This window comes from Pan paniscus, chromosome 20 (genome assembly GCF_029289425.2).
Source record: "Pan paniscus chromosome 20, NHGRI_mPanPan1-v2.0_pri, whole genome shotgun sequence".
Taxonomy (NCBI): domain Eukaryota; kingdom Metazoa; phylum Chordata; class Mammalia; order Primates; family Hominidae; genus Pan; species Pan paniscus.
This window is the reverse complement of record NC_073269.2, coordinates 41,915,756-41,933,701: the sequence shown is the minus strand read 5'-3', so window position 1 is coordinate 41,933,701 and position 17,946 is coordinate 41,915,756.

Below are 17,946 nucleotides of genomic sequence, written 5' to 3'. Positions count from 1 at the left end.
CAATATGCTGCCCAGGCTGGTCTTGAACTCTTGGCCTCAGGCAATCCTCCCTCCCAGGCCTCCCGAAGCGTTGTGATTACAGGTGTGAGCCACTACACCTGGTCAGGGACCACATTTTGAGAACAGCTGGGCTGAACCAGGGCTATCTGCACTGCACACGGAACTGTCTACCACAACAGCTATGCTAAAACCTGGTGGGTTGAGGGGATGTAGCACCGCAGATATGTACCAAAGAGACAAATGTATTTAGAGACATAAAGAGGAATTCAGTCTATAAGGGACTTAAACAATGCAACAAGCAAAAAACAAATAACCCCATTTTATTATTATTTTATTTATTTATTTATTTTTGAGACAGAGTCTAGCTCTGTTGCCCAGGCTGGAGTGCAGTGGCATGATCTTGGCTCACCGCAAGCTCCACCTCCCGGGTTCACGCCATTCTCCTGCCTCAGCCTCCCGAGTAGCTGGGACTAGAGGCGTCTGCCACCATGCCCAGCTAATTTTTTTGGTATTTTTATTAGAGACAGGGTTTCACCATGTTAGCCAGGATGGTCTTGATCTCCTGACCTCGTGATCCGCCCGCCTCGGCCTCCTAAAGTGCTGGGATTACAGGCGTGAGCCACAGTGCCCGGCCTATTTATTTATTTATTTATTTTGAGACAGAGTCTTACTTTGTTGCCCAGGTTGTAGTGCAGTGGCATAATCTTGGCTCACTGCAACCTCTGCCTCCTTGGTTCAAGTGATTCTCCTGCCTCAGCCTCCCAAGTAGCTGGGATAACAGGCACCTACCACCATGCCTAGCTAATTTTTGTATTTTTAGTAGAGATGGGGTTTCGCCATGTTGGCAAGGCTGGTCTTGAACTCCTGACCTCAGGTGATACCCCCCACCTCGGCCTCCCAAAGTGCTGGGATTACAGGTGTGAGCCACTGCGCCCAGCCCTCATCTCTTTTTTTTTTTAAGACAGAGTCCTGCTCTGTCGCCCAGGCTGGAGTGCAGTGGCATGATCTCAGCTCACTGCAACCTCCACCTCTTGGGTTCAAGCTATTCTCCTGCCTCAGCCTCCCGAGTAGCTGGGATTACAGGCATGCACCACCACGCTTGGCTGATTTTTATTTTGAGACGGACTCTCGCTCTGTCACCCAGGCTGGAGTGCAGTGGCGTGATCTTGGCTCACTACAACCTCCGCCGCCCGGATTCAAGCGATTCTTCTGCCTCAGCCTCCCGAGTAGCTGGGATTACAGGCATGTGCCACCATGCCCGGCTAATTTTTGTATTTTTAGTAGAGATGGGGTTTCGCCATGTTGGCAAGGCTGGTCTTGAACTCCTGACCTCAGGTGATACCCCCACCTCGGCCTCCCAAAGTGCTGGGATTACAGGTGTGAGCCACTGCGCCCAGCCCTCATCTCTTTTTTTTTTTAAGACAGAGTCCTGCTCTGTCGCCCAGGCTGGAGTGCAGTGGCATGATCTCAGCTCACTGCAACCTCCACCTCTTGGGTTCAAGCTATTCTCCTGCCTCAGCCTCCCGAGTAGCTGGGATTACAGGCATGCACCACCACGCTTGGCTGATTTTTATTTTGAGACGGACTCTCGCTCTGTCACCCAGGCTGGAGTGCAGTGGCATGATCTCAGCTCACTGCAACCTCCACCTCTTGGGTTCAAGCTATTCTCCTGCCTCAGCCTCCCGAGTAGCTGGGATTACAGGCATGCACCACCACGCTTGGCTGATTTTTATTTTGAGATGGACTCTCGCTCTGTCACCCAGGCTGGAGTGCAGTGGCGTGATCTTGGCTCACTACAACCTCCGCCGCCCGGATTCAAGCGATTCTTCTGCCTCAGCCTCCCGAGTAGCTGGGATTACAGGCATGTGCCACCATGCCCGGCTAATTTTTGTATTTTTAGTAGAGATGGGGTTTCGCCATGTTGGCAAGGCTGGTCTTGAACTCCTGACCTCAGGTGATACCCCCACCTCGGCCTCCCAAAGTGCTGGGATTACAGGTGTGAGCCACTGCGCCCAGCCCCCATCTCTTTTTTTTTTTAAGACAGAGTCCTGCTCTGTCGCCCAGGCTGGAGTGCAGTGGCATGATCTCAGCTCACTGCAACCTCCACCTCTTGGGTTCAAGCTATTCTCCTGCCTCAGCCTCCCGAGTAGCTGGGATTACAGGCATGCACCACCACGCTTGGCTGATTTTTATTTTGAGACGGACTCTCGCTCTGTCACCCAGGCTGGAGTGCAGTGGCATGATCTTGGCTCACTACAACCTCCGCCACCCGGATTCAAGCAATTCTTCTGCCTCAGCCTCCCGAGTAGCTGGGATTACAGGCACGTGCCACCATGCCCTGCTAATTTTTGTATTTTTAGTAGAGATGGGGTTTCACCATGTAGGCCAGGCTGGTCTCAAACTCCTGACCTCAGATGATCCACCCACCCCAGCCTCCCAAAGTGCTGGGATTACAGGCATGAGCCACTGTGCCTGGCCATTTTAAAAAAAATTTTTAGTACAGATGGGTTTTCACCATGTTGGCCAGAGTGGTCTCGAACTCCTGACCTCAGTTGATCCGCCCACCTCAGCCTGGGATTACAGTGCTGGGATTACAGGCATGAACCACTGTGCCCGCCCTTTTTTTTTTTCTTTTAAGAGAAATGGTCTTGCTTTGTCGCTGAGGCTGCCATGCAGTGGCATGATCATAGCTCCCTGCAGCCTCAAACTCCTGTGCTCAAGGGATCCTCCCACCTCAGCCTCTCAAGTAGCTGGGACTACAGGAGCATGCCACCATGCCAGGCTAATTGTCTTATTTTTCATGGAGACACGGGGTCTCGCTATGTTGCCCAGGTTGGTCTCAAACTCCCGGACCCAAGCAATCTTCCCGCCTCAGCCTCCCAAAGTGTTGGGATTACAGGCGTGAGCCACTGCACCCAGCTGGGACAACATTTGAAGAGAAGGTCACCTGGACATAAAGGAACAGGCCTATTTAGGCAAGAAAATAATCCCTGGATGGAGATCCCTGTGCAAATCAGGAACCTAAAGACTCCAGCTGTTGACACAAACCACTGCTGATTCAAGTGCTAATCAGAAATCTGATCCCTGTGAACAGAAACCTGTGCTGATTCATGTGCTAACTATAAATCTATGTTGATTGTCAACTTTGTCCTGAAGCAGGTCTAAGTCACAAATTCGGGCAGGAACAAGCGCTGGTAATCAGCGACTCAAAGACCATCTTGACTTGATTCATGTGCTAATTACAATTTTAGGATAACTGAATAGGGTGATGAGATATTCCTATGAAGAAGAGCCCAGACTTGGTAGCCCGACAGCCTAGTTCAAATCCCAGCTCTGCCATTGACATGTTGAATAACTTTGAGCAAGTGATTCGCTTTTCTGGGCTTCAGCTTCACTCCTAGAAAGGAGGGCTGATAATATCTCGAATGGTGGCTGGGAGGATTGAATGGGCTAAGATACCTGAAGCGCAGGGAGCGGTAAGTGGCCTAGGAAGTGCCTACTGTGTGAGTCTTAGGTGTAACAGTAGCCTGATTATCATATGCAGCCAACAGGTGCTGCTCTGTCATTCGGTCCTCATAGCGGGCCCCACCTCCCATTTCTTCATTACTACTACCCTTTCGTGGGCCAGGTCCAGGGGACTTACCCTCTGGAAAATCTTCCCAGAGGTTTCCAGGGCGACCCTCAGCATCCCCAGCACCGTCCCCGCCCCTAACCCTACCCTTCTGGGCCCCATTCCCAAACCGGAGCATGATCACTCAGCCACCACGTGGAGGCAGCAACGCATCGCTTAGCCGCTGCGCGCGCGGCGCATTGTGGGGTGCATAGTCTCGCGAGCCGGTTGAGCGGTGGTTCCGGCCTGGCAGACGAACTACATTTCCCAGAAGACCACGCGACACCCTCTGCCTCACCTTGTTCCTATGTGGAGGCAGAGGCCACACCCACTCCTAGCGCGCCTCCGGAACGGCGCGGGGGATTGTGGGGTGTAGGGACTGGGCGCCGCGCCCGAAAAGGGCGGTGCTGCGCAGGCGCGGGAGGCCGCTGAGCCTGCCCGACCTCAGCGCGTGGGTGTGGACCCAAGTCCCGGTCCAGGACCAGAAGCTGCAGCCTCCAGAGCTGCAGAGAAGGCAGCCGCGGGAGCAAGAGCTAGACCGACTATTGAATGTGCCCTGCAGCCACCCTGGCGCCTTCTCACTCTCTTGCATCCCAACGTCCTTGTCAGCTGTGGAGCCTGTTAAAGGCGCTTCGATCCTGGGGGGAAAAAACACACAATTTCCCTACTTTTTTCTCTTTTTCACAGCAGTCCCCCTTTTAAAGCCTTATTAATGTTCAGTCGTACACAGAAATAGAATAATATAATGATCCTCTAAGTACCCATCACCCAGCTTCAACAATTATCAACATATGGCCAATCTTGTTTTATTTATTCCACCTCCCCCAAAGTTAGTTTAAAGCAAATCCCAGACATCACATGATTTCATCCATTATGTATCTCTAAAGTATAAGGTTCTTAAAAAAAACATTACTATAACATTTTTATCGCACCTAAAAAACCAACAAATCCTTAGTAGTGTCTTAACATTCATCCTGTCTCCAAATTTCCCTAAATGTCATAGAAATGTCTTTAAACTGTTGGCTTGTTCAAATTAGAATCCGACCAGGGTGCCTGCATTGCACATTGTATTTGTTTGTTACCTCTTTAAGTCTTCTATTTTATAACTGTTCCCTCTCCCTCTCATTCATCTCAGTCTAATTTTTTAATTTTATACTTTTTTTTTTTTTAAGATGGAATCTCTCTTTTGTCACCCAGGCTGGAGTGCAATAGCACGATCTGGACTCACTGCAACCTCCACCTCCCAGGTTCAAGTGATTCCCCTGCCTCAGCCTCCTGAGTAGCTGGGATTACAGGCATGCGCCACCGCACCAGGGTTTCACCATGTTGGCCAGGCTGGTCTCGAACTCCTGACCTCAGGTGATTCTCTGGCCTTGACCTCCCAAAGTGCTAGGATTACAGGTGTGAGCCACCGCACCTGGCCAAAATTTTATACTTTTTTTTTTTTTTTAATAGAGACAGGGTCTCACTGTGTTGCCCAGGCTGGTCTCAAACTCTTGAGCTCAAGCGATCCTCCTGCCTCAGCCTCCCAAAGTGTGATTTTTTTTTTTTTACAAATTTTAATTTTTTCCTTTCTTTTTGACACTATCCACCTATAAATAATCTCTTCTCAGTCTGATTTGACTGGTTTCCCCTCTTGGTGTCCTTTAATATGTTCTGCCATCCTCTGTATGTCTTGCAAACTGGTAGATCTAGAGGCTGAGTCAGATACACATTCAGTTTGGGGTTAAGTATACTTTAGGGATAATATTAAGATCTCCTATCAGAAGGGACATAATATGTGGTTGTCTTTTTTTGTGCTGCTAATATCTGGTGTTGGTTTTGAGTTTTGTTAGCCAGATCTCTCTATTGGTGTTAAAACCACACCCAAACTTCAGGAAGGAAGTGTTCATATACTCTCTCTCCACTTCACAAAAATGAAACTTTTTATTGCCAAAGCTCATCCTCGTTGCTAAATTCAAGAGGCAAGTCTCCACCTTCAACTCACTATCCCCGCAACAGTGGCCACCATTCCAGGCCTGTCCTGTGCTGTCCAGTATGGTAGCCACTAGTCACACATGTGGCTATTGAAGACAAGTCCTAATTGTGATGTGTTGCAAATATAAAATATACACAGGGATTTCGAAGACTTAATAGGAAAAAAGAATGTAAGCCGGGTGGGGCGGCTCATGCCTGTGATCCTAGCACTTTGGGAGGCCAAAGTGGGTGGATCATTTGAGGTCAGGAGTTCGAGACTAGCCTGGCCAACATGGTGAAACCCTGACTTTACTGAAAATACAAAAATTAGCTGGGTGTGATGGCATCTACCTGTAATCCCAGCTACTCAGGAGGCTGAGGCAGGAGAATAACTTGAACCCAGGAGGCAGAGGTTGCAGTGAGCTGAGATCATGCCACTGCACTCCAGCCTGGGCTACAGAGAAACTCGGTCTCAAATAAAAAGAAAAAAATAATAAAAAGTAGCTCATTAGTCATTTATAAAATATTGATAACATGTTGAAATAGTATTTTGGATATGTTTATATAAATATTATCTATTTATTATTATTATTATTATTATTTTGAGACAGAGTTTCACTCTTGTTGCCCAGGCTGGAGTGCAATGGCACAATCTCGGCTCACCGCAACCTCCGCCTCCTGGGTTCAAGCGATTCTTGTGCCTCAGCCTCCCGAATAGCTGGGATTACAGGCATGTGCCACCACGCCCGGCTAATTTTTTGTATTTTTAGTAGAGATGAGGTTTCTCCATGTTGGTCAGGCTGGTCTCGAACTCCCAGCCTCAGGTGATCCACCCGGCTCGGCCTCCCAAAGTGCTGGGATTACAGATGTGAGCCACCATGCCCAGCATATCTATTAATTATTAGCAAAATAATTAAATTCAAGTGAAATATTTTATTAAATTACTTTCACTTGTGGCTGGACACAGTGGCTCACAGCTGTAATCCTAGCACTTTGGGAGTCTTAGACAGGAGGATCGCTTGAGTCTAGGAATTTGACACCAGCCTGGGCAACTTAGTGAGACCCCATATATATTAAAAAAAAATCTTTAAAAAATTAGCCAGGTGGGATGGTGCACCCTGTAGTCCCAGCTACTCAGAAGGGTGAAGCAGGATTATCACTTGAGCCTGGGAGATTGAGGCTACAGTGAGCCGTGACTGCACCACTGCACTGCAGCGTGGGTGAGACAAGACCCTGTCTCAAAAAAAAAAAAAAGGTGTTTTTCTAGACCAGTGGTTTTCAAAGTGTGACCTCTGCCAGCAGCATTAGCATCACATGACAATTTGTCAGAAATTCAAATTCTCTGTTGTTCTAGACCTACTGAACCAGAATCTCCGGGGGACCCAGCAGTCTGCATGCTAACAAGCCGACCATGCCTGTCTCTCATTTTTTTTTTTTTTTTTGAGTCTCACTCTGTCACCCAGGCTGAAGTGCAGTAGTGCAATCTCCGCTTACTGCAACCTCCAACTCCCGGGTACAAGTGATCCTCCTGCCTCAGCCTCCCGAATAGCTGGGATTACAGGCGCCCACCACCACGCCTGGCTAATTTTTGTATTTTTAGTAGAGACGGGGTTTCACCATGTTGGCCAGGCTGGTCTCAAACTCCTGACCTCAAAAGATCCGCCCGCCTCAGCCTCCCAAAGTGCTGGGATTACAGGCGTGAGCCATCGAGCCCCAGAAATGTAGTTATAATTAAACATAATCAGGTTGCACTTTGGTCCACTTCCTTGTTGCTAAAAGTCAGGTGGTACTAGACCCCCATTGTTCCTATAGATAGGATTTCTTTCTTTCTCTTCCTTTCCCCTCCTCTCCTCTCCTCTCCTCTCCTCTCCTCTCCTTTCTTTCTGACAGAGTTTTGCTCTTGTTGCCTAGGCTGGAGTGCAGTGGCATGATGTCGGCTCATTACAACCTCCCCCTCCCGGGTTCAAGCGATTCTCCTGCCTCAGCCTCCTGAGTAGCTGACATTACAGGCATCTGCCACCACGCCCAGCTAATTTTTGTATTTTTAGTACAGACGGGGTTTCACCATGCTGTCCAGGCTGGTCTCAAACTCCTGACCTCAGGTGATCCACCTGCCTCGGCCTCCCAAAGTGCTGGGATTACAGGGGTGAGCCACTGTGCCTGGCCTATAGATAGGATTTCTGACATTAGGGTCATAAGATCATTTAATTGACTTGCATCTCCATTGTTCCCACAGACAGGATCTCTGACATTAGAATCTTAAGGCTTTTTAAAAAAAGATCACTTGAGTTGTTTATCAGACCCCCAAATTCCAGCAACCAATGTGAAGACCCCCACAGAGGACTGCCAGTAGTATGAGAATACTGCTTCTTCCTCTCCATGTCCCTAAACTTCACCCTGCAGTCTTCCAACAATGATATCCACACTTTGTCTCACTCCCAAATCCTTAAAAATCCTTGCCCCACATGGTGGCTCACGCCTGTAATCCCAGCACTTTGGGAGGCCGAGACGGGCGGATCACAAGGTCAGGAGATGGAGACCATCCTGGCTAACACGGTGAAACCCCGTCTCTACTAAAGATACAAAAAAATTAGCCGGGCGTGGTGGCAGGCGCCTGTGGTCCCAGCTGCTCGGGAGGCTGAGGCAGGAGAATGGCGTGAACCCAGGAGGCGGAGCTTGCAGTGAGCTGAGATGGCGCCACTGCACTCCAGCCTTGGCGACAGAGCGAGACTCCATCTCAAAAAAAAAAAAATCCTTGCTCCAGATTCCTGAGGGAGGTGAATTTGAGCTTCTCTCCCATGTTGTTATTTGTTGACCCTACAACTAATCCTCTTTCTCAGCTGCAACTGGCTGTCTTGATTTGCTGTGTGCATCGGGTAATGGACAAACTGGTTGCACAAACTCCTGCCCATGGCTCCTGTGACCACAGCAACTTCTCCATCCTCATATCATCTCCCCGTGATCCTGCTCTTTTTGCCCCATGATGCTGCTCTTTTTGCTCAACCTTCTCCCTGTTCCTCAGGCACTCCCAGCTCTTTCCTGCCTTGGGTCTTTGTGATAGCCATTCCTCTTCTGGGAACACGGTTCTCCCAGATCTTTGCAGGGCAGGCTCCCTCTTTTCCTTCTCTTTTGCTCTGATGCCTTTGCCTCAGAGCTGCCATTGTGCCACCCCAGTGAAAGCCTAACTTCCTTGTACTCACGTTCACACAGCACCCACCTTTCATTCTCTGCATGGCATGTCCCGCATCCTGTTCTTCCTCTTCATTGGGATTTGCAGCCTGGGCACGGTGGCTCATGCCTGTAATCCCAGCACGTTGGGAGGCCGAGGTGGGAGGATCACTCGAGGCCAGTAGTTGGAGACCAGCCGGGGCAACATAGTGAAATCCCGTCTCTACAAAATGAATAAATAAATAAATAAAATAAACAGAAATACCTGGGTGTGGTGGCCTGTGCCTGTAGTCCCAGCTACTCAGAAGGCTGAGGCAGGAGGATCACTTGAACCTAGGAGTTAGAAGCTGCAGTGAGCTATGATTGCACCACTGCACTCCAACCTGGGTAACTGAACGAAACTGTCTGTAATAAATAAATAAATAAACAACAACAACAATGACAAAAACACAGGGGGACATGAACACCTGGAGATGGAGATGGTTAAGTAGGGAAGGAGGAGCTGAGGGGCCCAGCGGGAGTCAGTGAAGAAACTGGAAATTAGCAGCAGAGGGAAGCTGCCTCCACCGTAAGTTGGAGGAACAAAGGGAGGAGGTGGTGTCACCGGAGCCCAGAGATAAGGTTTCCTAGTAGAAGCTGGGAACACAGTGGGATTGTCTGGCTGGCAGGAGCTGGGGCTCTAGAGGAGGCATAACTACCAGGAGAAGGGGAAGAATGACCCTTGGGGAGTGGAATGACCCTGGCTGCTTGTTCTGGTCCTCCAGTCTCCTACCTGAGCTTCCCATTGATCGAACCCCAGCTGGAGGGAAGACTGGAAATAGCAGCCTAGGATGGGAGAAGAAAGGGGAGGGCAAGGAAAAAATCTGGGGAGACATACAGCTCAGGGCAGTGCAGCACAGGTTCCCCAGTGCCTCAGGGCTCCCACCGCACCTGCTCACCTGCACCAGGCCCAACTCACTGTTTACATTAAACATCTGGATGCTGTAGGGTTAGAGTGAGGGTTGAGTTTGCAAACCCAGTGTTTCAGTTATCTATTGCTGCATAACAAATTATCCCCAAGTTAAGTGGCTTATTTTAATTTCCCTCTGAGTTTTTGGGTCAGGAATTTAGGAAGGGCTCAGCAGGGTGGTTCTTGCTTGGTGTTACTCATGTGGTGAAGTTAGATGTTGAAGGGAGCTGGAGTCATGTGAAAGTTCAACCAGGCTGATGTCCAAGGTGGCTGATGTCCATAGTTGGCAATGTCACTGGCTGTTGGTTTCGAGCTCAGCTGGGCTGTTGACCAGGGCCAGAACTGGCTGAGCAATCCTCCTGCCTTGGCCTCCCAAAGTGCTGGGATTACAGGTGTGAGCCACCACGCCCAGCTGCATGTTGTATTTATTCATTTATTTTCCCACTTATTCATTCACTAATTCATTCTTTTGCCAGATATTTCTTGAGATCCTGCCATGTGCCAGGCTCTAGGTGCTGTGGATAGAGCCTGGTTACAAGATAGTAACATCATGAAGCTCACATAATTTAAAGTGTGTTTCAGTGTAAGAACAATCTTGATGGGTAATGTACCAGAATGACTGGCCAAAGACAGAGCAGAAGAGCAAGAATGCATTATAGAACAGAAGCATAATGTCACAGCAGTTGGATTTCTGTCTTAGCCATTTGAGGTACAAATATTAATTTGGAGACTGATAAATGAAAATAAATTCCAGATGGACTAGAGTAAAATGTGGGAAGAGGCAGGGTGTGGTGGCTCACACCTGTAATTCCAGCATTTTGGGAAGCCAAGGCAAGAGGATCCCTTGAGCTCAGGAGTTCAAGACCAGCCTGGGCAACATGGTGAAACCCTGTCTCTAATAAAAAATACGAAAATTAGCCAGGTGTGGTGGTGCGTGCTTGTAGTCCCAGCTACCCGGGGGCTGGGGCAGGAAGATCTCTTGTGCCCAGGAGATTACAGCGAGCTGTGATCTGTCACTGCACTCCAGCCTGGATGATAGGGTGAGACTGTGTCTCTTTAAAAAAAATTTTTTTAAAGGAAAACAAGAAAAATAGTTAACATCCTTAAGGTAATGAAAACATTAATAAATTTAATATGAGAAGCCAATCAGCCAAAAGAGAAATGGGCAAATGAGAGGAAAAGACAGATCACAAAAGAAATACAAATAGCTGAAATTGATCAAAGCCAAGTTTACCCCCAGTAATAACTGAACTTGAAGTACTGAAACCCTCCTCTTTGCCTGTCAAATCAGCAAAGATATCAGAAATCTGGTTCCCTATAGCCAAGGAGAGCACAGCGACATGGGAGACCCCACTCCCATTGCTGGCTGCAAACGAGGATGACCTTTTGGAAGAACTGGGCAGCCTACATCCAAAGCCTAAAAATGTGCATATCTGTTGATCCATTATTTCCACTTCTAGGAATTTACTTCCTGGAAGTACTCCAGCAAGTGGGAAAAGATTTCATTACAAGGATTTTTATGACGCCATAAATTATTTATTTAAGTATTTTTTTGAGACAGGGTCTCACTCTGTCACCCAGGCTGGAGTGCAGTGGCGCAATCTCCGCTTACTGCAACCTCCACTTCCCAGGTTCAAGCAATTCTCCCACTTCAGCGTCCTGAGTAGCTGGGATTACTGGTGTGTGCCACCATGCCCGGCTAATTTTTGTATTTTTGGTAGAGACGGGGTTTCACCATATTGACCAGGCTGGTTTCGAACTCCTGACCCCAGATGATCCATCCACCCACGTCGTAATTTTTTTATTTCATGTATGTAGAGATGCGGGTCTTGTTATATTGTCCAGGCTGGTCTTGAACTCTTGGCCTCAAGTGATTCTCTTGCCTTGGCCTTCCACTGAACCCAGCCTCAAGACTGGTGTTTCTAAAGGGATTCAGGAATATGAGAAATGGATCATGTTTCATGAGCACTGTTTGTTAGACAAGATACAGGAATGGTAGGATATGAACCCTGAAACAGAACTCAATATAATAGTGGCTTAAGCAAAATCGAACTTTATTTCTCTCCTACAAATTGACCAAACATAAAGAATGCAGAATTGGTGTGAAGGCTTCATGGAGTCAGAGATCCAGGTGGCTTCCACTTTTGTGCTACTATCCCTGGGAAAGCACTGGCCTGAAAGATCCAGGATGGCTCCCAGGCAGGGGGAAGAGGAAAAGGGAAACAGATTCGCCCCCACAGCTCTTTCTAAATACAAGTGAACTGAGAAATGAAATCTAAGCTTTAATGTTTAATTTATTCTGGGCTAGGCACGGTGGCTCACGCCTGTAATCCCAGGATTTAGGGAGGCCGAGGTGGGCAGATCACAAGGTCAAGAGATCAAGACCATCCTGGCCAACATGGTGAAACCCCGTCTCTACTAAAAATACAAAAATTAGCTGGGCGTGGTGGCGCGCACCTGTAGTCCCAGCTACTTGGGAGGCTGAGGCAGGAGAATCGCTTCAACCTGGGAGGCAGAGGTTGCAGTGAGCCGAGATTGTGCCACTGCACTCCAGCCTGGCGACGGAGCGAGAGTCTGTCTCAAAAAAAAAAAAGCCAGTTGCGGTGGCTCACGCTTGTAATCCCAGCACTTTGGGAGGCCGAGGTGGGTGGATCACTTGACATCAGGAATTCAAGACCAGCCTGGCCAACATGGCGAAACCCTGTCTCTACTAAAAATACAAAAATTAGCCAGACATAGTGGTGCGTGCCTGTAATCCCAGCTACTAGCGGGGCTGAGGCAGGAGGATCGTTTGAACTTGGGAGGCGGAGGTTGCAGTGAGCCAAGATCACACCATTGCATTCCAGCCTGGGCAACAGAGAGATACTGCATCTCAAAAAACAAAAAATAAAACAAAACAAAAAATGTATTGTGCCCTGGCCAGGTGTGGTGACTCACACCTGCAATTCCAGCACTTTCGGGAGGCTGAGGCAGGTGGATCACCTGAGTCCGGGACTTTGAGATCAGCCCGGGCAACATGGCGAAACCCCGTCTCTACTAAAAATACAAAAATTAGGCGGGTGTGGTGGCACACGCCTATAACCCCAGCTACTGGGGAGACTGAGGCAGAAGAATCACTTGAACCTGGGAGTGAAAGGTTGCAGTGAGCCAAGATCGCGCCACTGCACTCCAGCGTGGGCAACAGAGTGAAAAAAAAGAAAAAAGAAAAAAAAAAGAAAAAACATAATTTATTCTGCCCTAAGGACTGTGAGGATCATCTCTTTGGTTACTTTCCAGAGCAAAAAGGTGGTGTACAATAGTGAGGTCAGGTCATATTTGAGTAGTTGAAGGAAATACAGCTGTTCATTCCAAGTTAATAAAAATTGTTTGCAAAAATGTGCCAGATGCAAATTTGCATATAGAGTATGGTCAGGATGCAAATTTCTATATACAGGATGGTCAGAATACATACAAATATGCCCAGTAAAAGATAGGAAATATAATTAAACATTAATAGAAGCTGTCTCTTAGAAGTAGGTGAATTTTCTTTTTCTTTTTCTTTTTTATTTTGCTGCATTTTTCAAATTTTTTATAATGAGCAAGCATTATTAGTTAGGTTTTGTTTTTTTTTTTTTTTTTTTTTTTTGAGACGGAGTCTCTCTGTTGCCCAGGCTGGAGTGCAATGGCACAATCTTGGCTCATTGCAACCTCCGCCTCCCAGGTTCAAGCGATTCTCCTGCGTCAGCCTCCCAAGTAGCTGGGATTACAGGTGCACACCACCAAGCTTGGCTAATTTTTGCATAGTGTTTTTTTTTAGACAGGGTCTCACTCTGTCACCCAGATTGGAGTGCAGTGGCACAAACATGGCTCACTGCAGCCTCAGCCTCTTGGGCTCAAGGGATCCTCCTGCCTCAGCCTCCTGTGTAGCTGATATCTCAGGTGCACATCACCATGCTTGGCTAATTTTTTAATTTTTTTGTAGAGACAGGGTCTCGCTATGTTGCCCAGGCTGGTCTTGAACTTGTGGGCTTAAGTGACCCTCCCGCCTCAGCTTCCCAAAGTGCTGGGATCACAGGCATGAGCCACCATGCCTGGCTAGATCTTTTAAACTTTATCTGTTGTGACATAAAAAATGCCTATAGATGAAGACAAATGCACAGCACAGTGAATCATTGAGTAAAATTATTCAGGCATCTACTTCCACATGAAGAAAGAGGTCAGAGGTGGGCGGATCACCTGAGCTCAGGAGTTCGAGACCAGCCTGGGCAACGTGACGAAACCCCGTCTCTACCGAAAATACAAAAAATTAGCTGGGTGTGGTAGCACACGCCTGTAGTCCCAGCTACTTGGAAAGCTGAGGTGGGATGATCACTTGAGCCCCAGAGGTTGAGGCTGCAGTGAGCTGAGATTGTGCCGTCACACTCCAGCCTGGGTGACAAAGGGGGACCCTGTCTTAAAAATAAATAAATAAATAAATAAATAAATAAATAAATAAATAAATGTAATTGATGTATTCTAGAACATTCCTCTTTTGTTCCTTTTTATTTACAAAGCGTACTGTCCCCTGAAAGGCAACCACCATGTTGGTTCTGATGGAACACTTCTGATTTTCTTAATTATTTTGCCACCTATTGGCAGGGCAAGGTGACTCACGCCTGTTACTCCAGCACTTGGGGAGGCTGAAGCAAGAAGATCCCTTGAGCACAGAAGTTCAAGACCAGCCTGGGCAACATAGTAAGAACCTCATCTCTACAAAAAATAAAAAAAAAAATTACCCAGAAGTGGTGGCATGCACCTGTAGTACCAGCTACCCGGGAGGCTGAGGTGGGAGGATTGCTGGAGCCTGGGAGTTTGAGGCTGCAGTGATTGTGCCATTGCACTCCAGCCTGGGTGACAGAGCCAGACCCTGTCTACAATAATAACAATAATAATAATAATAATAATAATAGGCCAGGCGCAGTGGCTCACGCCTGTAATCCCAGCACTCTCGGAGGCTGAGGCAGGCGGATCACGAGGTCGGGAGATCGAGACCATCCTGGCTAACACGGTGAAACCTTGTTTCTATTAAAAATACAAAAAATATTAGCCGGGCGTGGTGGCGGGCGCCTGTAGTCTCAGCTACTCGGGAGGCTGAGGCAGGAGAATGGCATGAACCCGGGAGGCGGAGCTTGCAGTGAGCCAAGATCGGGCCACTGCACTCCAGCCTGGGCAATAGGGCGAGACCGTCTCAAAAATAATAATAATAATAATAATAATAATAATAATAATAATGTTGCCTTACATGTATGCTTCCTAAAACAGTGTAGTCTAATTTGGACTATTTTTTAACTCTATGTAAGGAGGAACCATATTGTATATACTCTTGTATGCGGGTTTTTTTTTTTTTTTGAGACGGAGTCTCGCTCTGTCTCCCAGGCTGGAGTGCAGTGGTGCGATCTCAGCTCACTGCAAGCTCCGCCTCCCGAGTTCACGCCATTATCCTGCCTCAGCCTCCCGGGTAGCTGGGACTACAGGTGCCCACCACCACGCCCAGCTAATTTTTTGTATTTTTAGTGGAGACGGGGTTTCACCGTGTTAGCCAGGATGGTCTCGATCTCCTGACCTCGTGATCCACCCGCCTCGGCCTCCCAAAGTGTTGGGATTACAGGCGTGAACCACCGTGCCCGCGGCTTCTTTCTTCTTCCACTCAACATTATCTTTGAGAGATAAGTCCATGTTGTGGCAAATGGATCTAGGGTATGTATTCCCATGGTTACACGGTATTCCATTGTGTGATATGCCCCAAGGTATGTATCCTTTCTCCTGCGATGGGCATTTGGGTTGTTTCCTTTGAAAAGCCTTACAAATAGGGTGGCCTTACAAATAGGGTGACTATCCTTACACAAGGCTCCTGGCATCTATTGCACCCATCTCTCTCAGATACAGATAGGGGCGGAAGTTGGGTCCCTGGGAAATAAAGTGCCAAACTGTTTTTCAAAGTGGTTCAACCCCTCTGCCTCCTTCAGAGGTGTATGAGATTTTCTGTGGCTCCACATTTCACCACATCTGGTAGTGTCGGATTTTGAAAATTTCGACATTTCTAGGGGTAGAGGGAAAGGTGTGGAGTGGTTTTGCGCTACTAGTCTTGTTTGTTTTTTGAGAGGGAGTCTGACTCTTGTCGCCCACTCTGGAGTGCAGTGTTGCAATCTTGGCTCACTGCAACCTTTGCCTACCGGGTTCAGGCAATTCTCCTGCCTCCGCCTCGTAACTGGGATTACAGGCATGTGCCACCATGTCGGCTATGTTTGTATTTTTAGTAGAGATGGGGTTTTGCCATGTTGGCCAGGCTGGTCTTGAACTACTGACCTCAGGTGATCCTTCCACCTCCGCCTGCCAAAGTGCTGGTATTGCAGGCGTGAGCCACTGCACCAGGCCTTACATTGTTTCAATGTTCGTTCTCCTTCTGAGGATGAGCACCTTTTCACACCTTTATTGCCATTTAGAGTTCCTCTTTTCTGAAGTGCTTGCTTGAAGTGGCTCATGCCTGCAATCCCCGAAATTTGGGAGGCCAAGGCCAGAGGATGCCTTGAGCCCAGGAGTTTGAGACCAGCCTGGGCAAGACCCTGTTTCTAAAAAAATTTAAAAATTAGCCGGGCATAGTAGCCCATACTTATGGTCTTAGTTACTTGGGAGGCTGAGGTGGGAGGATGGCTTAGGCCAGGGAGGTTGAGGCTGCAGTGAGCTAGGATTATGCCACTCTACTCCAGCCTGGGTAACAGAGTGAGACCCTGTTTCAAATAAATAAATCAATTGGCCAGATGCAGTGGCTCATGCCTGTAATCCAAGCACTTTGGGAGGCCAAGGTGGGCCAATTGCCTGAGCTCAGGAGTTTGAGAACAACCTGGTCAACATGGCGAAACCCTGTCTCTACTAAAAATACAAAGATTAACCGGGTGTGGTGGCACGTGCCTGTAATTCTAGCTACTCGGGACACTGAGGCAGCAGAATCGCTTGAACCTGGGAGGTGGAGGTTGCAATGAGCCAAGATTGCACCACTTCATTCCGGCTTGGGTGACAGAGTGAGACTGTCTCCAAAAAATAAAATAAAATAAAATAAAATTAATTAATTAATTGTCTACTTGAGTTTGCCAATTATTCTTCTGGGGTTTGCTGTTTGTTTTTAAGGAGTTATTTATGTTTGCAGGATATGTTCAGATTCATTGCATTATGTGTTACAAATTTCTTCTCCTACTCTGTAACCATTTTCTAATGGTTATCTTTTTTTTAATAAAAAATCTCAAACATACACAAAAGTAGAGAGAATCGTATAATGAATTCCCATAGACTTATTGCCAGCTTTAATAATTGTCAATTCGTGCTAATCTTATTCCCTCTCTACTTGAACCTACTTCTTCTTTATTGGATTGCTTTTAACACATTCCAGACGTCTTATTATTTCACCTCCCAAATTTGTAGGAAGTACATATCGCTAAGTAATAATGACCTTTTAAAATATAGATCTAAATATATAGCCACATTATCATTCTAAGATATCTTTTGGTGAATGTTAATTCTTTTTTTTTTTTTTTTTTGAGACAGAGTCTCACTTTGTCGCCCAGGCTGGAGTGCAGTGGCGCTATATCTCCGCTTACTGCAAGCTCCGCCTCCTGGGTTCACGCCATTCTCCTGCCTCAGCCTCCCGAGTAGCTGGGACTACAGGCGCCCGCCACCACACCTGGCTAATTTTTTTGTGTATTTTTAGTAGAGACAGAGTTTCACCATGTTAGCCAGGATGGTCTCGATCTCCTGACCTTGTGATCTGCCCACCTCGGCCTCCCAAAGTGCTGGGATTACAGGCTTGAGCCACCGCGCCCGGCCATTAATTCTTTTTTTTGGGAGACAGAGTCTCGCTCTGTCACCCAGGCTGGAGTGCAGTGGCGTGATCTCGGCTCACTGTAGCCTCGACCTCCAGGGCTCAAGTGATCTTCCCACCTCAGCCTCCCAAGTAGCTCAGACTACAGGTGTGTGCCACCACGCTCGGCTAATTTTAAATTTTTTTTGTAGAGTGAGTGTCTCTCTATGTTGCTCAGGCCGGTCTATACCTCCTGACCTCAAGCAATCCTCCTGCCTTGGCCCCACAAAGTGCTGGGATTACAGGGATGAGCCACTGTGGCAAGTTCTTAATTTTTTTTTCCCCCTTGAGACAGGGTCTTGCTCTGTCCTTGTTGCCCAGGCTGGAGTGCAGTGGCCCAATCAAATCATGACTCACCATAGCCTCAACCTCCTGGGCTCAGGTGATCCTCCT